Source organism: Heptranchias perlo, chromosome 20, assembly GCF_035084215.1.
Source record: "Heptranchias perlo isolate sHepPer1 chromosome 20, sHepPer1.hap1, whole genome shotgun sequence".
Classification (NCBI taxonomy): Eukaryota; Metazoa; Chordata; class Chondrichthyes; order Hexanchiformes; family Hexanchidae; genus Heptranchias; species Heptranchias perlo.
This window is the reverse complement of record NC_090344.1, coordinates 30,321,226-30,345,755: the sequence shown is the minus strand read 5'-3', so window position 1 is coordinate 30,345,755 and position 24,530 is coordinate 30,321,226. Positions and strand designations below refer to the sequence as shown.

The window sequence follows — 24,530 nt, the reverse complement described above, 5'->3', positions numbered from 1 at the left end:
ACATCTGTTGACCATTCTTGCACGCACAATGTAATGGATCTCAGTAGCTGGCAGTCACCAATGTTGATATTACCAATATGAAAAGAAGCTTCATGAGTTATTCTGGGAGACAAATAATTACGGCAATCAGAAAGGTTTCATGAATGGAGTGAGTCACATTATTGTGTACAGATGCGATGCACAACCCAACTTGGAACGCCTTGTCTCTCGGCTTCAGTGAATACATCCTCACCACAGAACGCGGAACTCGAAGCACCAGCAAAACAACATCAGAATTTCAAGCAGAGGTCTTCAGCTTCTTTAAATCCTCTGTCAATGTACTCTGCCCCCATCGCTTTGGATACTTGCAGCCAACAAATGCAGTGCCAGGTTCAATGCGTGGTTTTCCAAGATCATGCTATCAGTGCCATATATGTAAGTGCACAGAATATAATAAAGATGCATTCAGCAGGCATGTGGCAAGTTGGCAGGTGGAGCTATGGAGTGAAGCAACTGTAGTTAGGAGGCAATGATGGATCTGGTTCTAGGGAATGAGATAGTTAATGTGGAGCAAGTGTCCTTGGGGGAGCATTTAGGGAATAGCGAACAGAGTATCATGAGGTTTAGAATAGCAATGGAAAAGGAGAAGGAGTAATCTGGAGTAAAAACACTTAATTGGAAGAGGGTCAATTACAGAGGGTTGAGAACTGATCCGGCCCTGGTAAAATGGAATCAAAACTGTAATCGAGCAATGGGCGGCTTTTGAAGAGGAGGTTTTTCGGGTACAGTCTGTGTACATTCCCACAAGAAGCAACGAAAGCCAGAGCTCTCTGGATGACGTAGGAGATAGAGAATAAAATGAAGCAGAGGAAGTGGACGTATGGCAGATGTCAGGTTGATAATACAAGTCAGAACCAGGCTGAGAATGGAAAGTTCAGAGGTGAAGTGAAAAAGAAAACCACACTTGGAGTAACGTGACCAATTCTGGTCGACAGATTATAAGAAGAATAAAGAGGAATTGGCAAAGCAGAAAAAAAGATTCACAAGGATGATTATAGAACTCGGAGCATATACTTCTCAGGAGGACTAAACAGGTTGAAGCTCTTTTTTCTAGTAAAGGGAAGACTGAGGGGTGACCTGATACAGGTCTTTAAGATTTTGAAAGGATTCGATTGGGTGGCCAAGAAAAAAACGGTTCCATTTGTGAGGGAATTCAAGAGAATCTTCTTTACCCAAAGGGCGGTAAGAATGTGGAACTCGCCAACAAAAGGAATCGTTGAGGCAAATGGCATAGATGCTTTAAAGGGGAAGCTCGATGAAGAGATGAAAGAGAAAGGAATGTATGGCTGATAAAACGAGATGAAATAGGGCAGGAGGTGACTCATGTGGTGCATAAATACCGGAAGTGACCAATCGAGATAGCAAACCTGTTTCTCTGCGGAAGCTTCAATGTAAACAACAATCCTGCTGCTACAGGGAATTCAGACTTATTGTATGAATCACAAAATCATATTGAAAGAAGAGGGAGTATCGGGATTTAAACCAGTGATCGCTTGATTTATAATTAAACACTGCAATAAAGCAATGCACCCACTGACATCGTCCACAGACAAGGGAATGCAACAGAGTTCAGTACCTGGCAGTCATCCCTGTTGAAAGAACCAATCTGAAAAGAAGCTTCATCAGTTATTCTGGGAGACAAATAATTACAGCAATCAGAAATGATTCATGAACGGATTGAGTCACACTATTGTGTACAGATGCGTTGCACAAGCCAACATGGAAAGCCTTGTCACTAAACTTCAGTGAACACATCCTCACCACAGAACGCGGAACTGGAAGCACCAGACAAACGACACCTGAATTTCAACCAGATGTTTCTCCAGCAGCTATCAAGTGCTCTCTCACTGTGCTCTGCCCCTAGGTCTGCAGATCGTTACAGTTAACATAAGAAACAACAGGTTCAATGTGCAGTTTCACAAGATCATGCTCTCAGTGCCATATATGTAAGTGTACAGAATATCGAATCAATGTAATAAATAAACATCCAGCAGGCATTTGGCAAGACCGGACAGAAGTAGATAGTGTGTGAAGTGACTGTAATATTTGTTAAGTTAATAGATTCATTTACAAGTTACGGAACAGAAGTGGGACTTAACGAAAGGGAAAGTGTGTAAATTGCATCCTGGCCATGAAATAAGAAGCTGTGAGTGTCGAAATTGTGACGTCGCCAGGAAATAAAAGTGGAAAATGCTGAAAGCCTCTATTTGGCCCGCGGATGCTCGCAGCGAGTGCTGGCAATAGGCGTGTGGCCGTCTTTCTCAATTATTATTTTAAACCTTATCACTCGTGCCTCGATATTCGCCTACACTTACTTCTCCTATCTCCTCCGTTTCGTTCCCCATTACTAGATCCAGCAGTGATTCCTCTCTTGTCTGCCTGTCTCTCTTTTGTAATTTTATCATTCCTGCCTGCTCTCCATACCTCCCTCTCGCTCTCACTCATTCAGTCACTCGCACACTCACGAACACGCTAATTCACTCACTCGATCCATCCCTCATTCCCTCCTTCCCTCACTCCCTCCCTCACTCATTCACACATCACTCCCGACCTCAATCCCTCCACCGTAAAGATTGAGAGAGACATCAGTAAGACAAAGACCAAATTAATAGATTGGAAAAACCTATTTTTGAGGGTGTCAGATTGGAACCTGGGAAGGTGAACTCGGAAAAATCTTGACAAAGATATACAACAGGTTTTGGGAAATATTTGAAACGGTGATCAATAGATTTCAAGAGAAATTCATTCCTCTAAAAAAAAGCAACAAATATTCAATAATGATACATTGTGGATGAATAAAGAGATAGAGATAAGGTAAAATAGAAATTGAACAAATGCATATTCTAAATGCATGGACAATAAAGGAAAGGATGATAAAGGGGAAAATGAAGACGTTAGGAAGGATGTCAACAAGCAATCAGGAAAGCAGAAAGGAAATACAAAATTAAATTCTCAAGAAATAGTCAATTATTCCACTGAAACGTCAATAACATCAGGATAGGGAAAGGGCCAACAAGGGATACACAAGATATACTCAGAGGTAATAACAGTGAAATGGCTGAAATATTGAATAGTTACTTTGTCTCAGTATTTATCAGGGAGACTATACATGCTTAACATAACTTCTCCGCTTTTCAATTCTATCCCCCTGGAAATGAACCCCAGTGCTTGGCTTGTTTTTATTTATGTCATCGCCACTTTTAGTGATTTGTGTACCTGTAGTCCGAGATCCTTGGTTAAACCACACTTGGAGCACTGTGAACACTTCTGGTCTCCCTATTATCAAAAGGATATCGAGGAATTGGCGAAGGTGAAAATAATGATGATGCCAGAACTGAAAGATAATACCTGTCAGGATAGATTTAACAGGCTGATGGCTGACATGATAGAGGTCTTTGGATAATGAAAGGGTTTGATTGGGTCGACGTAGAGAAAATGTTTCCACTCGTAGGGGACTCTAAAACTATCGGTTATAAGATAGTCACTAATAAATCCAATAGAGAATTCATGGGAAACTTCTTTAACAAAGAGTTGCAAGAATGTGGAATTCGCTACATTAAGGAGCAGTTGAGGCAAATAACATCGATACATGAAATGGCAAACTAGATAAACACACGGGGCGAAAGGAATGGAAGAGTGTGCGGATGGGGGCAAATGAAGTCGGGAGGGAGGTGTCTTGTGTGAAGCATGAAGGCTGGCACAGACCCGTTGGGTCAAAAGGCCTGGATCTGTGCGGCAAACTCAACAGAAACAGCGACAGATTGCTGATTTTCTGAGGCCCCAAAAGAAGCACTTAGAATGTGCAAGGGGGCGCCTGGATTCGAACCAGAGACCTCTTGATCTGCAGTCAAATGCTCGACCACTGAGCTACCCCCCACATCTGTTGACCATTCTTGCACTCACAATGTAATGGAGCTCAGTAGCTGGCAGTCACCAATGTTGATATTACCAATATGAAAAGAAGCTTCATGAGTTATTCTGGGAGACAAATAATTACGGCAATCAGAAAGGTTTCATGAATGGAGTGAGTCACATTATTGTGTACAGATGCGATGCACAACCCAACTTGGAACGCCTTGTCTCTCGGCTTCAATGAATACATCCTCACCACAGAACGCGGAACTCGAAGCACCAGTCAAACAACATCAGAATTTCAAGCAGAGGTCTTCAGCTTCTTTAAATCCTCTGTCAATGTGCTCTGCCCACATCGCTTTGGATAATTGCAGCCAACAAATGCAGTGCCAGGTTCAATGCGTGGTTTTCCAAGATCATGCTATCAGTGCCATATATGTAAGTGCACAGAATATAATAAAGATGCATTCAGCAGGCATGTGGCAAGTGTGGCAGGTGGAGCTATGGAGTGAAGCAACTGTAGTTAGGAGGCAATGATGGATCTGGTTCTAGGGAATGAGATAGTTAATGTGGAGCAAGTGTCCTTGGGGGAGCATTTAGGGAATAGCGAACAGAGTATCATGAGGTTTAGAATAGCAATGGAAAAGGAGAAGGAGTAATCTGGAGTAAAAACACTTAATTGGAAGAGGGTCAATTACAGAGGGTTGAGAACTGATCCGGCCCTGGTAAAATGGAATCAAAACTGTAATCGAGCAATGGGCGGCTTTTGAAGAGGAGGTTTTTCGGGTACAGTCTGTGTACATTCCCACAAGAAGCAACGAAAGCCAGAGCTCTCTGGATGACGTAGGAGATAGAGAATAAAATGAAGCAGAGGAAGTGGACGTATGGCAGATGTCAGGTTGATAATACAAGTCAGAACCAGGCTGAGAATGGAAAGTTCAGAGGTGAAGTGAAAAAGGAAACCACACTTGGAGTAACATGAACAATTCTGGTCGACAGATTATAAGAAGAATAAAGAGGAATTGGCAAAGCTGAAAACAAGATTCACAAGGATGATTATAGAACTCGGAGCATATAATTCTCAGGAGGACTAAACAGGTTGAAGCTCTTTTATCGAGAAAAGGGAAGACTGAGGGGTGACCTGATAGAGGTCTTTAAGATTTTGAAAGGATTCGATTGGGTGGCCAAGAAAAAAACGGTTCCATTTGTGAGGGAATTCAAGAGAATCTTCTTTACCCAAAGGGCGGTAAGAATGTGGAACTCGCCACCAAAAGGAATCGTTGAGGCAAATGGCATAGATGCTTTAAAGGGGAAGCTCGATGAAGAGATGAAAGAGAAAGGAATATATGGCTGATAGAACGAGATGAAATAGGGCAGGAGGAGACTCATGTGGTGCATGAATACCGGTAGTGACCAATCGAGATGGCAAACCTGTTTCTCTGCCGAAGCTTCAATGTAAACAACAATCCTGCTGCTACAGGGAATTCAGACTTACTGTATGAATCACAAAATCATTTAGAAAGAAGAGGGAGTATCGGGATTTAAACCAGTGATCGCTTGATTTATAATTAAACACTGCAATTAAGCAATGCACCCACTGACATCGTCCACAGACAAGGGAATGCAACAGAGTTCAGTACCTGGCAGTCATCACTGTTGAAAGAACCAATCTGAAAAGAAGCTTCATCAGTTATTCTGGGAGGCAAATAATTACAGCAATCAGAAATGATTCATGAACGGATTGAGTCACATTATTGTGTACAGATGCGTTGCACAAGCCAACATGGAAAGCCTTGTCACTAAACTTCAGTGAACACATCCTTACCACAGAACGTGGAACTGGAAGCACCAGACAAACGACACCTGAATTTCAACCAGATGTTTCTACAGCAGCTATCAAGTGCTCTCTCACTGTGCTCTGCCCCTAGGTCTGTAGATCGTTAGAGTTAACATAAGAAACAACAGGTTCAATGTGCAGTTTCACAAGATCATGCTCTCAGTGCCATATATGTAAGTGTACAGAATATCGAATCAATGTAATAAATAAACATCCAGCAGGCATTTGGCACGAGCGGACAGCAGGAGATAGTGTGTGAAGTGACTGTAATATTTGTTAAGTCAACAGATTCATTTACAGGTTACGGAACAGAAGTGGGACTTAACGAAAGGGAAAGTGTGTAAATTGCATCCTGGCCATGAAATAAGAAGCTGTGAGTGTCGAAAGTGTGACGTCGCCAGGAAATAAAAGTGGAAAATGCTAAAAGCCTCTATTTGGCCGGCGGATGCTCGCAGAGAGTGCTGGGAATAGGCGTGTGACCGTCTTTCTCAATTATTATTTGAAACCTTATCACTTGTGCCTCGATATTCGCCTGCACTTACTTCTCCTATCTCCTCCGTTTCATTCCCCATTACTAGATCCAGCAGTGATTCCACTCTTGTCTGCCTGTCTCTCTTTTATAATTTTATCACTCCTGCCTGCTCTACATACCTCCCTCTCGCTCTCACTCATTCAGTCACTCGCACACTCACGAACACGCTAATTCACTAACTCTATCCATCCCTCATTCCCTCCTTCCCTCACTCCCTCCATCACTCCCTCACTCACTCACACACAAACTCCCTACCTCAATCCCTCCACCGTAAAAGATTGAGAGAGACATAAGTAAGACAAAGGCCAAATGAATAGATTGGAAACAAACTATTTTTGAGGGGGTGTGATTGGAACCTGGGAAGGTGAACTTGGAAAAAATCTTGACAAAGATGGAGAACAGGTTTTGGGAAATATTCGAAACGGTGATCAATAGAGTGCAAGAGACCTATATTCCTCTAAAGAAAACAACAAATAGTCAATAACGAAACATTGTGGATGAATAAAGAGATAAGGGTAAAATAGAAATTGAACAAATGCATATTCTAACCACATGGACAATAAAGGAACGGATGATAAAGGGGAAAATGAAGACGTTAGGAAGGATGTCAACAAACAATCAGGAAAGCAGAAAGGAAATACAAAATTAAATTATCAAGAAATAGTCAATTATTCCACTGAAACGTCAATAACATCAGGATAGGGAATGGGCCAACAAGCGATACACAAGATATACTCACAGGTAATGACAGTGAAATGGCTAGAATATTGAATAGTTACTTTGCCTCAGTATTTATCAGGGAGACTATAGATGCTTAACATAACTTCTCCGCTTTTCAATTCTATCCCCCTGGAAATGAACCCCAGTGCTTGGCTTGTTTTTATTTATGTCGTCGCCACTTTTAGTGGTTTGTGTACCTGTAGTCCGAGATCCTTGGTTAAACCACACTTGGAGCACTGTGAACACTTCTGGTCTCCCTATTATCAAAAGGATATCGAGGAATTGGCGAAGGTGAAAATAATGATGATGCCAGAACTGAAAGATAATACCTTTCAGGATAGATTTAACAGGCTGATGGCTGACATGATGGAGGTCTTTGGATAATGAAAGGGTTTGATTGGGTCGACGTAGAGAAAATGTTTCCACTCGTAGGGGACTCTAAAACTATCGGTTATCAATATAAGATAGTCACTAATAAATCCAATAGAGAATTAATGGGAAACTTCTTTGCCAAAGAGTTGCAAGAATGTGGAATTCGCTCCCGTAAGGAGCAGTTGAGGCAAATAACATCGATACATGAAATGGCAAACTAGATAAACACACGGGGCGAAAGGAATGGAAGAGTGTGCGGATGTGGGCAAGTGAAGTTCGGAGGGAGGAGTCTTGTGTGAAGCCGAAAGGCTGGCACAGACCCGTTGGGTCAAATGGCCTGGATCTGTGCGGCAAACTCAATTTTAACAACGACAGCGACAGATTTCTGATTGTCTGACTCCCCAAAAGAAGCACTGGAAATGTGCAAGGGGGCGCCTGGATTCGAACCAGAGACCTCTTGATCTGCAGTCAAATGCTCTACCACTGAGCTACACCCCCACATCTGTTGAACATTCTTGCACGCACAACATGAAAATAAGCTTCATCAGTTATTCTGGGAGACAGGTGAATACAGCAATTCGAAATGAATCATGAACGGAGTGAGTCACACTATTGTGTACAGATGCGATGCACAACCCAACATGGAAAGCCTTGTCACTAAACTTCAGTGAACACATCCTCACCACAGAACGCGGAACTGGAAGCACCAGACAAACGACACCTGAATTTCAACCAGATGTTTCTCCAGCAGCTGGCAAGTGCTCTCTCACTGTGCTCTGCCGCTGGTTCTGCAGATCGTTACAGTCAACACAAGAAACAACAGGTTCAATGTGCAGTTTCACAAGATCATGCTCTCAGTGCCATATATGTAAGTGTACAGAATATCGAATCAATGTAATAAATAAACATCCAGCAGGCATTTGGCAAGAGTGCACAGGAGGAGATAGTGTGTGAAGTGACTAATATTTGTTAAGTCAACAGATTCATTTACAGGTTACGGAACAGAAGTGGGACTTAACGAAAGGGAAAGTGTGTAAATTGCATCCTGGCCATGAAATAAGAAGCTGTGAGTGTCGAAATTGTGACGTCGCCAGGAAATAAAAGTGGAAAATGCTGAAAGCCTCTATTTGGCCCGCGGATGCTCGCAGAGAGTGCTGGCAATAGGCGTGTGGCCGTCTTTCTCAATTATTATTTTAAACCTTATCACTAGTGGCTCGATATTCGCCTACACTTACTTCTCCTATCTCCTCCGCTTCATTCCCCATTACTAGATCCAGCAGTGATTCCTCTCTTGTCTGCCTGTCTCTCATTTGTAATTTGATCGCTCCTGCCTGCTCTCCCTGCCTCCCTCTCGCTCTCACTCATTCAGTCACTCGCACACTCACGAACACGCTAATTCACTCACTCTATCCATCCCTCATTCCCTCCTTCCCTCACTCCCTCCCTCACTCACTCACACATCACTCCCTACCTTAATCCCTCCACCGTAAAGATTGAGAGAGACATCAGTAAGACAAAGACCAAATTAATAGATTGGAAAAAACTATTTTTGAGGGTGTGAGATTGGAACCTGGGAAGGTGAACTCGGAAAAATCTTGACAAATATATAGAACAGGTTTTGGGAAATATTTGAAACGGTGATCAATAGATTTCAAGAGAAATTCATTCCTCTAAAAAAAAAAGAAACAAATATTCAATAATGAAACGTTGTGGATGAATAAAGAGATAGAGATAAGGTAAAATATAAATTGAACAAATGCATATTCTAACTGCATGGACAATAAAGGAAAGGATGATAAAGGGGAAAATGAAGACGTTAGGAAGGATGTCAACAAGCAATCAGGAAAGCAGAAAGGAAATACAAAATTAAATTATCAAGAAATAGTCAATTATTCCACTGAAACGTCAATAACATCAGGATAGGGATAGGGCCAACAAGGGATACACAAGATATACTCAGAGGTAATAACAGTGAAATGGCTGGAATATTGAATAGTTACTTTGTCTCAGTATTTATCAGGGAGACTATACATGCTTAACATAACTTCTCCGCTTTTCAATTCTATCCCCCTGGAAATGAACCCCAGTGCTTGGCTTGTTTTTATTTATGTCGTCGCCACTTTTAGTGATTTGTGTACCTGTAGTCCGAGATCCTTGGTTAAACCACACTTGGAGCATTGTGAACACTTCTGGTCTCCCTATTATCAAAAGGATATCGAGGAATTGGCGAAGGTGAAAATAATGATGATGCCAGAACTGAAAGATAATACCTGTCAGGATAGATTTAACAGGCTGATGGCTGACATGATAGAGGTCTTTGGATAATGAAAGGGTTTGATTGGGTAGACGTAGAGAAAATGTTTCCACTCGTAGGGGACTCTAAAACTATCGGTTATAAGATAGTCACTAATAAATCCAATAGAGAATTCATGGGAAACTTCTTTACCAAAGAGTTGCAAGAATGTGGAATTCGCTACCTTAAGGAGCAGTTGAGGCAAATAACATCGATACATGAAATGGCAAACGAGATAAACACACGGGGCGAAAGGAATGGAAGAGTGTGCGGATGGGGGCAAATGAAGTCGGGAGGGAGGTGTCTTGTGTGAAGCATGAAGGCTGGCACAGACCCGTTGGGTCAAAAGGCCTGGATCTGTGCGGCAAACTCAACAGAAACAGCGACAGCGACAGATTGCTGATTTTCTGAGTCCCCAAAAGAAGCACTTAGAATGTGCAAGGGGGCGCCTGGATTCGAACCAGAGACCTCTTGATCTGCAGTCAAATGCTCTACCACTGAGCTACACCCCCCCATCTGTTGACCAGTCTTGCACGCACAATGTAATGGAGCTCAGTAGCTGGCAGTCACCAATGTTGATATTACCAATATGAAAAGAAGCTCCATGAGTTATTCTGGGAGACAAATAATTACGGCAATCAGAAATGTTTCATGAATGGAGTGAGTCACATTATTGTGTACAGTTGCGATGCACAACCCAACTTGGAACGCCTTGTCTCTCGGCTTCAGTGAATACATCCTCACCACAGAACGCGGAACTCGAAGCACCAGCCAAACAACATCAGAATTTCAAGCAGAGGTCTTCAGCTTCTTTAAATCCTCTGTCAATGTGCTCTGCCCCCATCGCTTTGGATACTTGCAGCCAACAAATGCAGTGCCAGGTTCAATGCGTGGTTTTCCAAGATCATGCTATCAGTGCCATATATGTAAGTGCACAGAATATAATAAAGATGCATCCAGCAGGCATTAGGCAAGTGTGGCAGGAGGAGCTAGTGTGTGAAGCAACTGTAGTTAGGAGGCAATGATGGATCTGGTTCGAGGGAATGAGATAGTTAATGTTGAGCAAGTGTCCTTGGGGGAGCATTTAGGGAACAGCGAACAGAGTATCATTAGGATTGGAATTACAATGGAAAAGGAGAAGGATTAATCTAGAGTAAAAATACTTCATTGGAAGAGGGTCAATTACAGAGGGTTGAGAACTGATCCGGCCCTGGTAAAATGGAATCAAAACTGTAATCGAGCAATGGGCGGCTTTTGAAGAGGAGATTGTTCGGGTACAGTCTGTGTCCATTCCCACAAGAGGAAAGGGTAGGGCAACTAAAGCCAGAGCTCTCTGGATGACGAAGGAGATAGAGAATAAAATGAAGCAGAGGAAGTGGCCGTATGGCACATGTCAGGTTGATAATAAAAGTCAGAACCAGGCTGAGAATGGAAAGTTCAGAGGTGAAGTGAAAAAGGAAACCACACTTGGAGTAACGTGAACAATTCTGGTCGACAGATTATAAGAAGAATAAAGAGGAATTGGCAAAGCTGAAAAAAAGATTCACAAGGATGATAATAGAACTCGGAGCATATACTTCTCAGGAGGACTAAACAGGTTGAAGCTCTTTACTCTAGAAAAGGGAAGACTGAGGGGTGACCTGATAGAGGTCTTTAAGATTTTGAAAGCGTTCGATAGGGTTGACGTAGAAAAAACGTTTCCATTTGTGAGGGAATTCAGGAGAATCTTCTTTACCCAAAGGGCGGTAAGAATGTGGAACTCGCCACCAAAAGGAATCGTTGAGGCAAATGGCATAGATGCTTTAAAGGGGAAGCTAGATAAAGAGATGAAAGAGAAAGGAATGTATGGCTGATAGAACCGAGATGGAATAGGGCAGGAGGTGACTCATGTGGTGCATAAATACCGGAATTGACCAATCGAGATAGCTAACCTGTTTCTCTGCTGAAGCTTCAATGTAAACAACAATCCTGCTGCTACAGGGAATTCAGACTTACTGTATGAATCACAAAATCATTTAGAAAGAAGAGGGAGTATCGGGATTTAAACCAGCGATCGCTTGATTTACAATGAAACACTGCAATTAAGCAATGCACCCACTGATATCGTCCACGGATGAAGTAATGCAACGGAGTTCAGTACCTGGCAGTCATCACTGAAGTGAGAACCAATCTGAAAAGATGCTTCATCAGTTATTCTGGGACACAAATAATTACAGCAATCAGAAATTATTCATGATCGGAGTGAGTCACACTATTGTGTACAGATGCGATGCACAACCCAACATGGAAAGCCTTGTCACTAAACTTCAGTGAACACATCCTTACCACAGAACGCGGAACTGGAAGCACCAGACAAACGACACCTGAATTTCAACCAGATTTTTCTCCAGCAGCTGTCAAGTGCTCTCTCACTCTGCTCTGCCCCTAGCTCTGTCGATCGTTGCAGTCAACACAAGAAACAACAGGTTCAATGTGCAGTTTCACAAGATCATGCTCTCAGTGCCATATATGTAAGTGTACAGAATATCGCATCAGTGTAATAAATAAGCTTCCAGCAGGTATTAGGCAAGTGTGGACAGGAGGAGATAGTGTGTGAAGCGACTGTAACATGTGTTAAGTCAAAATATTCAGTTACAGGTTACGGAAGAGAAGTTGGTTTATCAAATGGAAAAGTGTCTAAATTGCAGAATTCACATCCTAACCATGAAATAAGAGACCGTGAATGTCCAAAGTGGACAATGCTCAAAAGCCTCTGTTTGACCCTCCGGATTCGAATCGAAATTGCTGGCCACAGGCTTGTGGCCATGTTTCTCAATCATTATTTTAAATCTTGCCGCGAGTGCCTGGCTATTCTCCTACACTTACTTCTCTTACCTGCACCGTTTCATTTTCCATGATTGGATCAAGCAGTGATTCCTCTCTTGCCCACCTGTCTCCCTTTTATCATAACATCGTTCCTGCCTGCTCTATCCGTCACCCTCTCGCTTTCACTCATTCATTCACTCAAACGCTCACGAACTCACTCACTCCCTCCCTCCCTCGCTCACTTCCTCCCTCCCTCACTCACTCACACACTCACTCCCTCCCTCAATCCCTCCTCAGTAAAATATTTAGAAATACTTAAGTAAGACAAATAACAAAGTAATTAATTTGAAACAAACTAATTTTGAACGGATTGGAATAGAACTGGGGAAGTTGAAAAAAATTGACAACGAGATAGAACAGGAGTGGGAAATATTGAAGAAGGTGATTAATCTCTCTCTGGCACTCCCTCAAAGTGGAGAGGGGACGGGAATGGAAGGGTTCGATGAACGGGGGAGGAAGAGGGCCTGTGTGGAGAATGGACGCTGGCATCGAACAAGTGGGCAAAATGGCCGACTGTGGACTCAATGTGAATAACAATCCTGCAGCTGCAGGAACAGACTGACTGCATGACTTCCGACAGGGAACAATTAAAAGATAGAGGGAGCGCTTGGATTTGAACCAAAGACCTCTTGATCTGCAGTCAAATGCTCTACCGCTGAGCTACACCCCCACATCTGCCTGAAGCGTTAGCACACACAAGTCAATGGAGTCTAGCACCTATCAGCAAGGAGACTCGGTTTCGATTTCCGGCTCATGCGGGATCCTTTTGCCTTCCAACCGAATCCACTAATAAACAGACAACGGAAAACTTTCTTGGCGCCTCATTGGGCAAATCAGGGTCAGTAAATCTTCGTTTTGGTATTCGCATGGCCGAGCGAGTCTCAAGCGATGCTTTTGGTCTCCACCTCTTCTGGAACCGTGGGCTCGATTCTGAATTCTGGCATTTAACCTTTCACAAATACGGAGCTATTCTTTGTTCCTTTGGCTGGAGGCGATTTCTGATCCTTCCAGAAAATAAACCCGACATCCGTCCACAGCAGGTTTTTAAGGAAATCAGAAAGAAATATAAGAACGGATTGTCAGAGCTTCTACAAGTATGTAAAAAGGGAGACAGTAGTAAAGGTAAACGTGGGTTCTTTCGAGGCTGAGGCAGGTTAAATTATCATGCGAAATTCGGAAATGAGCAGAGATGTTAAACAAATATTTTTTTATCTGCCTTGACAGTAGAAGACACAAAAAATACCAGAAATAACGGGGAATCAAGGGGCTAATGAGAGTGCAGAATTTAAAGTAATTAATATCAGCAGATAAAAAGTACTTGAGAAACTTAAGGGATTAAAAAGCCGGTAAATCCCCTGGACCTGTTGGCCCACATCCGAGGGTTGACATAAGAACGCAAGAAATAGGAGAAGGAGTAGGCCATACGGCCCCTCACGCCTGCTCCACTATTGAATAAGATCACGGCTGATCTTCGAGCTCAACTAAACTTCCCTGCCCGATCCCCACATCCCTTGATCCCGTAGAGTCCAAAAATCTGTCTATCTCCGCCTTGGATATATTCAACGACTCAGCATCCACATCCCTGTGGCGTCGAGAATTTTAAAGATTTACAACTTTCTGAGTGAAGAAATTCCTTCTCACCTCAGTCTTAAATGGCCGACCCCTTATCCTGCGACTATGACCCTCAGTTCTAGACTCTCCAGTCAGGGGAAACAATATCACAGCATCTATCATGTCAAGTCCCCTCAGAATCTTATCCGTTTCAATGAGATCACCATTCATCCTTCTAAACTCCAGAAAGAATAGGCCAATTCTACTCAACCTCTCCTCATAGCACAGCCCTCTCATCCCAGGAATTAATCCAGTGAACCTTCATTGCACTGCCTCTAAGGCATGTAAATTCTTCCTTAGATAAGGAGACCAAAACTGTACTCAGAACTCAAGGTATGGTCTCACAAAAGACCTGTGCAATTGTGGTAAGACTGCCGTGGTCTTGTACCCCAATCCCCTTGCAATAAATGCCATAATACCATTTGCTTCCCTAACTGCTTGTTGAACCTGCAACTTTTTGTGTTTCTTGTACGAGGTCACCAAAGTCTTTCTGTACACCAACATTTAATAGTATCTCACCATTTAAAAAATATTATGTTTTCTATCCTTGCTATCAAAGTGAATGACCTCGCATTATACCTCACCTGCCACATTCCTGCCCAATCACTTAACCTATCTGTATCCCTTTACAAACTCTTTGTGTCCTCCTCACAGCTTACTTTTCCATCTCGATCTTTATCATCATCAAATTTGGATACATTACACTGGTCACTTCATCGAATCATTAATATAGATTGTAAATAGCTGAGGCCCAAGCACCGACCCTTGCAGTACCCCACGAGTTACAGCCTTCAAATATGAAAATGACACGTTCATCCCTATTCTCTGTTTTCTGTCCGTTAACCAATCCTCCATCTATGCTAATATGTTAACCCCAATCCCATGAGCCCTTATCTTACATAACGACCTTTTATGTGGCACCTTATTGAATGCCTTTTAATCCAAATATACTGCATCCACTGGTTCCTCTTTATCTACTCTGGTAGTTACATCCTCAAAAAAACGCGAATAAATTCGTCAAACACGATTTCCCTTTCATAACACTAAATTGACTCTGCCTAACCATATTATGATGTTCTAAGTGCCCTGTTACTGCTTCCTTAATAATGGGTTCCAGCATTTTCACTACTATTGAATGTCAGACTAACTGGCCTGTAGTTCCCTGTTTTCATTCTCCCTCCTTTCGTGAATATCGGGATCACATTTACTACCTTGCAATCCGCTGGGACCAATCTCGAATCTAGGGAATTTTGGAAGATCATAACCAATGCATCCATTATCTCTTCAGCTACTTCTTTTAGAGCCGTCGGATGTAGGCCATCAAGTCCAGGGGGTGTATCGGCTTTCACTCCCATTGGTTTCTCAAGTAGTTTTTCTCGACTGATATTAATGACTTTAAGTTCTTCATTCTCGTTCGTCCCTTAGTTCCCCACTATTTCTGGTATGCTTTTGGTGTCTTCTACTGTGAAGACAGGTAGAAAATATCTGTCTAACGCATCCGTCATTTCCATATTCCCCATTATAATTTCTCCTGTCTCAGCCTCTATTGGACTCACATTTACTTTTGCTACTCTCTTCAATTTTAGAAACTCTTAGAAGCTCTCCCTGTCTCTTGACACTCTGTCTTTTCCTCCGATGGACTTCTCAGGCTTCCTTCAACAGCCAAAGCTGATCGAATCTGCAACACGGGCAGAGAAGGGTAAAGAAAGAAAGGCTGAGACGGTAGGAAAAGCAACGGTGCAGCCCAGCTGATGAATTTGTAACTAATGTCTACGCATTAATGACTCTTCGCCCTCGCAGGGAAAACATCAGCATCTGAGTACAGTATACTTGTGGTCGAGTGTATAATCTACGGATGCCGAGACAGAAAACAATGCAGCTTCAGAGCAACAATTTCTGCAAAGTCTTATTTGAAAATACAATTCGTATATTCAAATGAATATGGTAAAGGGAAGCTGATATTGTTGACTTGAAATAGTGAGTGTACAACATGACATTGCTGCACATTGGAATAGAAAGTGAGATTGGATGGACAGAAGCGGTCTGACAGGGTAGCTGGTCGGCTGTGGGTGGCAGCGACATTTTACACTGGCTGTACGGCATTGCTGCAATGCCTGGTCCAAGGGTCTGATTCTTGTTTTGGGCGTTTCACTGATTGCTGCGTGGGAGGTCCCGGGTTCAAATCCTCGAAGAGCCCTGTTGTTTTATCCATTTTAGTGAAAATGCACGAATTGCCTCCTCACATCTTTTCAGCGGTGGAGAAAGCAGGATTTACTTAATTCCGAAGCATGTTTGAGCACCAGAGGACAGAATGCAGAGGATTTGTTGATGCAATGCGCAGTGAGAAAAGAAAATGTCTCAAGATGGTGCGCAGATTGAAGCTGAATATCAATTAAACCCAATTCACGCGATTTCATCGGAACAGAATGGAAATGCTGCTTCATTGGCCCAGACCCAAAACCGGGCCGCTCAAGCGCCAGACGAGAATTCCACCACTGGACCAGCAATATCCGCACTGTATTTGGTTGTTTGGGTCCAGTTGCAAACCAGTCTGAAAGATCATACAGTGTCAATATCTCCTGCGATAACCCTACGCATTCTGATCGACAGCCGTGCAGAAACATCCGCTTGCAGCTGCGATGGTCGAGTGGTTAAGGCGTTAGTTTTAAAATCGAACCGTGTTTTCCTACGCAGTTTTGAATCTTGCTCGCAGTGCTACTGTTTAAAGCTCAAATAAATATGAACTGGAGCTAACTGACCGCATTTCCACCTCGCAGAGAGATAGTCCAGCGCAGCAAGTGCTTTTAATCGGGTGCCCAATGGTCTGTTGCAAGATTTCAAGTCACGTGAAGGACTCTTTCTCAAGATCCACCTTAAGTTCTGCTCGTTCGCAGAACTTGTTATTTATTGTATTTTTCTATCCTTTCATCTCTCTATCTCTCCCTCCCTGTCTCTGCCTCTTGACTGTGATTTTCCCCTCACGAACTTCTCAGGAAGCCTTGAACGGCAAAGGCTGTTCGAACCTGCAACTCCAGCAGAAAAGTGTAAAGAAAAAAAAGACTGAGACGGTTGGAAAAGTAAAGGTCCAATCCAGCTGATATTATATATTATTCATGTTTGACCAGAGGAATATCCGCAGTCAGAAGCTGAAAAGAAAGGAGAGATAAGAGGCCTGAGATTAAACACAGAGCTGAATGAATCACGAAAGAGTGAAAGAAAAAATAAATGTTATCAGTTCCACAGTGCCTGGTGCGCAATTTTGGGAGCTCCGCGGCAGAATCTTGGTTCGGATTCGGCGCTCTCACCGCCGCGTGATTCGATTCCCGGTCAAGAAATTGACTTAAACAAGAGTCATGACCTTGGTAAATTTATTACATGAAGATAATTAAACCCTGTTCGTAGTTGAATCACTTTGAATCACCATTAATTAAACGATAACTTTCTATTTCAGACTGAATGTGATGCTGACCTGATTGCCGAGACAGTCAAAAAGGTTTTTGTGCTTCGCAGGTGATGAAATTTCATCATTTTACAGACTGTATCTTAAGAGTAGGAATAAAAGTTCAGAGCTTCTGACACCAGGAATCTGGTGCAGCCGTTGTTAAATTTATCATTAACAGGCAATTGTCGCCATTTATCACAGGAAAGGCCATAACCGGTTATGCGATTAAGATGAAAGTGACGCAACGCGAAGCATCTGACACAACACGAAAGGCATCGGGCGATGAATAAAATCCCCACCGTTTTGCTTTTCCAAAATAAAGGGTGTGACATTTGTTCTCTAAACATAGAAACAGTCTGGTCTCGCTAACTACAGAAATCTCCATGTCACAGCGAATTAGCCTTTCGGGACCTTGTCTGTCAAGATGAATTGTGATTTCCGTGAAGCCAATGTTCCATTTCTTAAAATGATTCATGTGCCTGCTCTCCGATCGCAGGTAAATGGTAGAATATCAGTCCTGCTCAGCTGGCAATGATCACGGTACATTTTCTTGCAGATAAAACACACAATGAAACCCTGGAACTTTGAGGCGATGAATCCTTAGGAAAAATAAAAATCAAAATCATAATCAAACAAGGGATCGAACTATCGCGCTATCCGATAGCACCGTTGAAACAGGTAAATACATTACCTGCTAAACCAGTAACTCACGGAGCTAAATCTTGTGACTACAGTTATGTGCTGTCAGTTTACTTTTCCAAAATGAATGGTTGAATCTTGCAGGATTGAAAATCCAACGAACCGGCCTTCACTCTTAAACCAGCAACTATGAAGTTAAGAGAAATGTGCTAGAAAAATGCTCGATTTCAGGGTGGTGAAACTGGGCCAGAGTAAAGCTCAGTTAATATGATCGCCGAGTGGCTGGAGGGTGGATTTGGAACTCCTGAGCGACAGCACTGTGCATTTTCCAGATCTGCTTGGAGCACCAATCCCTTCAATTCCTCACTTACAGGGACAATTCGATTCTCGGTTTCTTTTCACTGTGATTGGCGAGATCTTAAAAAGCTATCCTCGTCACCGACATGCTCACTGATACAAAGCGGCCACACTCTGCTTCAGTGAGATGAAAGCCCAGAGCGGTTTCAAGGTCGAAGACAATTCCAAAGAAAGCTCGCTCAATGAAATTGTCCGTCATTGAGTTGCCTTTAAAGTCCTGATTGCTGGAATTGAACTTCTTCCGAAACCACTTAGATTCAGGTGGATTGACTTGGTGACTTCTGTTGGCTCTTTGCAAAAAATTGAACCGCGTCTCAAGATCAAAAGTCTAGGCCTAAGTTAGAGCTTCTCCGGGGTATAAACCTCGAATCGAGAATTGTACCCCGACCTCAACGAGCCCAGAAACAAGAAAGTGTCCTTACATTGACGTGTCACGGTTACATTCTATGAGAGGTCTGTCTGTATAATGAAAGGACATTTTTGAAGAGACATTCTGATCAGTTCCGTGTTGGCTCCTAAACAAAATACAAATACCGCACGACATATTTTTCTACTCAAATTCACCAAACATCATAAATTATACAAAAGCACCAATGCAAATTGAACCCAGGGTCGCTTATTTATTAATCAGGTGTTTTAACCAAGTAAGCCACGGAATGGCACTGGTGCCCACCTCCTCTCATTAATATCTATCAGCGACACATCACATTCTTTTGGGGGTTCAGACTGTTGTATTTTTCACAACCGATCGCAAATCAGTTTGCCCTGTGCTGTACATTACTTTTGAAATATTACAGATAAGCAGAACACTTGAGCTGTCACAACTGTGACTTTGACTTTTCTCCCTCTCCTCTCGATCTCCCCGGCAACCGTCACTAACCACAATCTTCTGTCATACTTCTCCATGAGAAAGTTCCGAACCTCGGTTTTCAAACGAAATAAGGCCCATCTCTTCAACAACGGTAGCCCAGAGAGAGTTTCTTAGTTTCAGCTCCCACTTTAGAAAAATCCTCAAAGTATCATGAAAATAATTGTCCTTCATTTAACAATAATAATATAATTAAAAGTTCTTACCTTCTGGGTTTTTGTTTCAGATTCCACGGCTTTTCAAGGTCACTGCTGATGTTTAACGAAGCTCCTCTTGGTTGGAGGCTTCTGTGTGGGGAAGATCACGAAGCTGTTTGATGGGAGCACTGGTGACACAGACCGTGCGCGGCTCCAGTGGTGCAATCGGCCAGCGCGCGTTATTTCCACTCGAGAAATGCCGAGGTTGTGAGTTTCAGCCTCACCTGAAGTAATTGAGTCTTTTGCTTCTGAACATTTTGACCAGAGTTCAAGGTACAACCGGTATCTTCCATAACGCATCAATTTCTTCGTGTCCTCATGTGGGCACTAAGGGTCCTCTGGCCTATCGTGTTGCAATAGCAAGTGCCAGTTTACTTGTATATGGGAGAGAGAGAGGGCGATTGGCCACAGCTGAAATGGTGAAGGGGCCGGCACGAGATCTTTAAATCTAAAGAACCAAAAACACAATTCTTCTTTCCGTGAATCAGGTATTCATCGGTTTGAAGTGTCGTGTAGAGAAAATTCGGGAGGCAAATCTACTGCCTGGTGTCACGGTGTATCGGGTGAAATTATTCAGCTTTCAATTGTTGATCGGCTGAAAGGTCGAGAGGCATTTTCCAGCTCCCGTGTGGAACAAGTTCAGCTTTTGAGCCATTGGGTAAAATGTTTTTTTTAATTGCTGCTAAGGAATGCAAGATATTTGATACAAACAAGAAGAATTGTAATCTCACGAGTTCGCTGTCCATGTTTCTTACATCATGTTCAACAGAAACAAGGATTCTCCTCAACGCGTTGCTGAGAATTTGAGAAAACGGACCCTCACCCTCATTCAACAGCGACAAGGGATAATTCACAGTCCTACCATGAATCCGTATGATGGAAGCCAGTCAAACAACGAGCCTGGGTAGTTCAGTCGGTAGAGCATCAGACTTTTAAAACAGGTAGTGATCTGAGGGTCCAGGGTTCAAGTCCCTGTTCAGGCGAAAACTTTTAAAGCAGCTGGCAAGTTCTGCCTTTCCAGCGGACCAAAAGAAGCAGGAGCAGGCGACAGCGTCCCTGGACCCTCCTTCGCCATTTCATAAGATCATGGATGATCTTCCACCTCACTTCCACTTTCCCGACCTATCCCCATATCCCTTGATTCCTTTAGTGTCCAAAAATCTATCGATCTCAGCTTTGAACATACTCAACGATTCAGCATCCACAGTCTTCTGGGGAAGAGAATTCCAATGATTCACAACCCTCTCAGTGAAGAATTTATTTGTCATCTCTGTACTAAATCGCTGGCCCCTCATCTTGAGATTATGACCGTTACTTGTAGACTCTCCAGCTAAGGAAAGCAGCCTCCCAGCATCAAGCTGTCACACCCTCTAAGAATTTTATACATATCAATGAGATCATCTCATTATTCTAAACTCCAGTGAATATAGGGCCATTCTACTCAACCTCTCCTCAGAGGGCAAACATCTCATCCCAGGAATCAATCTAGTGAACCTTTGTTGCCCTCACTCTCAGGCAAGTATATCGTTCCACAGGTAAGGAGATCAAAACTGTACACAGTACTCCAGGTGTGGTCTCACCAAAGCCCTATATAATTGCAGCAAGACTTTCTTATCCTTGTACTCCAAACCCCTTTCAATAAAGGCCAACATATCATTTGCTTTCCTAATTGCTGGCTGCACCTGCATGTTAACATTCTGTGGTCCGTGTACAAGGACAGCCAAATCACCCTGAATACCAACATTGCTCAGTCTCTCACCTTTTAAAAGTTATTCTGCTTTTATATTCCTCGCAAAGTAAATAACCTCAGATTTCCCCACTTTATACTTAATTTGCCACCTTCTCGCCCATACACCCAACCTGTCCATATCACTTTGCATTCTCTTTGCGTCCTCCTCACAGCTCACTTCCCAACCAACATTGTATCGTCAGCAAACTTGGATATATTACGCTCGGTCGCCTCATCTAAGTCATTAATTTCGATTGTAAATAGCTCAGGCCCAAGCACTGATGCTCACGGCACCACATGAGTTGCAGCCTGCCAACCCGAAAATGACCTGTTTATTCCTACTTTCTGTTTTCTGTCCGTCGACCAATCCTCAATACATGTTAATGTATCACCCATGATCCCATGAGCACTAATCTTGTGTACCAACCTCTTATGTGGAACCGTATCGAATACCTTTTGAAAATCCAAATATACTACATCCACTGGTTCTTCTTTATCTACCCTGCTAGTTACAGCCTCAAAAGCTCTAATAGATTTGTTAAACACTAATTGCCTTTCATAAATCCGTATTGCATGTGACTAATCATATTATGGTTTTCAAATTGTCCTGTAACCACGCCCCTAGTAATATATCCTAGCATTTTACCTACTACTGTTCTAGAATGTTGGGAATTCTGGAACATCGAAACCAATGCATCCACTCGATCTACAGCCACCTCTTTTAAAACCCTAGGATGTAGGTCATCTGGTCCAGGGGATTTGTTGGCTTTTAGTCCCATTAATTTCACCAGTACTTTTTCTTTACTAACCTTAATTACTTTAAGTTCCTCATTCTCTTCAGCCCCTTGATTCCCCACTATTTCTGTAATGTTTTTTATGTATTCTACTGTGAAGAAAGATAAAAGTAGTTGTCTAACGTCTCTGCCATTTCCTTATTCCCGAATATAATTTCTCCTGTCTCTGCCTCCAAGGGACCAATGTTTAGTTTCGCTAATCTCTTCCTTTATACACACTTGTAGAAATTCTTACAATCCATTTTTATATTTCTTTCTGGTTTACCCTCATCCTATTTTCTCCCTTTTTATCAGTTTCTTGGTCATCCTTTGCTCATTTCTAAAACTCTTCAAATCCTCAGTCTACTACTCTTTATGGAAACATTGTAAGCCTCTTCTTTTAACCTAATACAACCCTTAATTTCTCCAGTTAACCAAGGTTGTACCACTTTTCTGGTGAAGTTTTTAATCCTCAAGGGAATGTATTTTCGTTGAGAATTATGAATTATTTCTTTAAATGTTCGCCATTGCTATTCTCCAAACATATTTTTAATTTAATTTCTCAAACTACCTTAGCGAACTTGCCACTGATAACTACTTAATTGGCTTTGTTTAAATTTAAGAGCCCAGTTTCGGAACTAACGACAGCACTCTCAACTCAATATGAAATTCTATCATATTATGATCATTCTTCGTCAGAGGATCATTTACTCTAAGATTAATAATTATCATAGAATCATAGAATGGACCATCTGGGCATCAGGACCATCCAAACCATCAATCCCGTACCTGCCTTTTGTAAGACCAATCCGGTTAGTCCCATTCCCCGTGGCCCTACATTTTCCCCTTCAAGTATTTATCAAACTCCTTTTTGAAAGCTGCGATTGAATCTGCTTCCAACACCCTTTCAGGCAGCGCATTCCAGATCATAACTGTTCGCTGAATAAAAAAGTTTTTCCTCGTGTCGCCTTTGGTTCTTTTGCCAAACCCCTCAAATCTGTGTCCTCTGGTTCCCGACCCTTCCGCCAATTAGAACAGCTTCTCTTGATTGATTTCATCTGAACCCTTCATGGCTTTGAAAACTTCTCTCAAATCTCCTCTGAACTTTCACTGCTCCAAGGAGAACAACCCCAGTACCAGGAAGATGTGGTCACTTAGTTCCACTTCATTAATTTTGGCATTAAACAGACCTTTGAACAGTGGCCAATTGACCATGTTCCGGTGGTACTTTTTGGTGCAAAATGCCGATGCATTGGCCGGGAATCGAACCCGGGTCTCCCGCGTGGCAGGCGAAAATTCTACCCCTGAACCACCAATGCTTGTACCAATCATTCCTGCATGTGTCCATTTGGAATTCTATCTGAACGAACATGCCGTTTTCAGCTGCGATGGCTGAATGGTGAAAGAGTTGGGCTCAAAATTCCAATGGGGTTTTCCTGCCGAGGTTTGAATTCTGCTGGTAGCGCGACTATTTAAAAATCTCGTCAATGCTCAAACAGTTAATTAACCATATTTACCTCTCTTTCAGCAGGAGAGATACAACAGCGTGGCCGGTGCTTTCAATTGGATGTTAAAACTTCTCTTGCAAGATTTCAAGACCCGAGAAGGCGTCTGCAACTTAAATTCTGCTAGTTTGCTACACCTGACATTTATAAACTTTATTTTCTTTGCATTCATCACATAAGAACATAAGAAATAAGAGCAGGAGGAGGCCAATCGGCCCCTCGAGCCTGCTCCGCAATTCAATAAGATCATGGCTGATCTGATCCGAACTGCAAATCTAAAGAACACAAGAAGTAGGAGCAGGACCCAGCCACTCAGCCCCTGGGCCCGCTCTATCTCTCCCTGTCTTTAGCTTTTCTCTCTCTGTGCTGTCCCCAATGGACTTCTCAGGCTTCCTTGAACGGGGAAGGCTGATCTAACCTGCAACACTAGCAGAGAAGGGTGAAGAAATAAAAGAATGAGACGGTAGGAAAAGTAAAGGGGCAATCCAGCTGATGCAACCAATGTCGACACATTAATGTCTCTTCGCACTCAGAGTGAAACAAAACACTAATTTGATTAAAGTATACCTATGGTAGAGTGTATGTTATCACGATGCGGAGAAATTTACTTGCGAGCATTGGTGCTTGAGGGGTAGAATTCTCGCTTGCAGTAATTCTATTCCTGTAAAACTAGTTCCTGAAGTGTAGGATGGAAAGTATCCTGGCTGAGCGGTCTAAGGCGCTGGTTTAAAGCTCCAGTTAAATCCCACGATTTGTAAATGGATGAAAATCATAGTTTTCGTCTCCAAAACCACAGCCTCCCTCCTGTAAACAAGTAATACTAAACATCTCATCTGCTAATGTAACAGCGTAGGCCGGAGGAACCACATGGCAATTCAAATAAGTAGATGCATTTTGGA

General features: G+C 42.6%; 6 non-coding genes across 6 annotated transcripts; 1 reads left to right on the top strand and 5 right to left on the bottom strand.

Moving 5' to 3' along the window:
- Nucleotides 1-3,844: 3,844 nt before the first annotated feature.
- On the bottom strand, nucleotides 3,845-3,916 carry trnac-gca (transfer RNA cysteine (anticodon GCA)). Its single transcript has one exon. It is a non-coding gene; the product is annotated as a tRNA-Cys (tRNA).
- A 3,862-nt stretch (nucleotides 3,917-7,778) lies between these two features.
- On the bottom strand, nucleotides 7,779-7,850 carry trnac-gca (transfer RNA cysteine (anticodon GCA)). Its single transcript has one exon. It is a non-coding gene; the product is annotated as a tRNA-Cys (tRNA).
- A 2,235-nt stretch (nucleotides 7,851-10,085) lies between these two features.
- trnac-gca (transfer RNA cysteine (anticodon GCA)) lies at nucleotides 10,086-10,157 on the bottom strand. Its single transcript has one exon. It is a non-coding gene; the product is annotated as a tRNA-Cys (tRNA).
- Nucleotides 10,158-13,108: 2,951 nt separating this feature from the next.
- On the bottom strand, nucleotides 13,109-13,180 carry trnac-gca (transfer RNA cysteine (anticodon GCA)). The gene has a single exon. It is a non-coding gene; the product is annotated as a tRNA-Cys (tRNA).
- Nucleotides 13,181-20,522: 7,342 nt separating this feature from the next.
- On the top strand, nucleotides 20,523-20,607 carry trnak-uuu (transfer RNA lysine (anticodon UUU)). The gene is given in 2 exon segments: nucleotides 20,523-20,559; nucleotides 20,572-20,607. It is a non-coding gene; the product is annotated as a tRNA-Lys (tRNA).
- A 2,767-nt stretch (nucleotides 20,608-23,374) lies between these two features.
- Nucleotides 23,375-23,445, bottom strand: trnag-gcc (transfer RNA glycine (anticodon GCC)). The gene has a single exon. It is a non-coding gene; the product is annotated as a tRNA-Gly (tRNA).
- Between the last annotated feature and the right edge of the window lie 1,085 nt (nucleotides 23,446-24,530).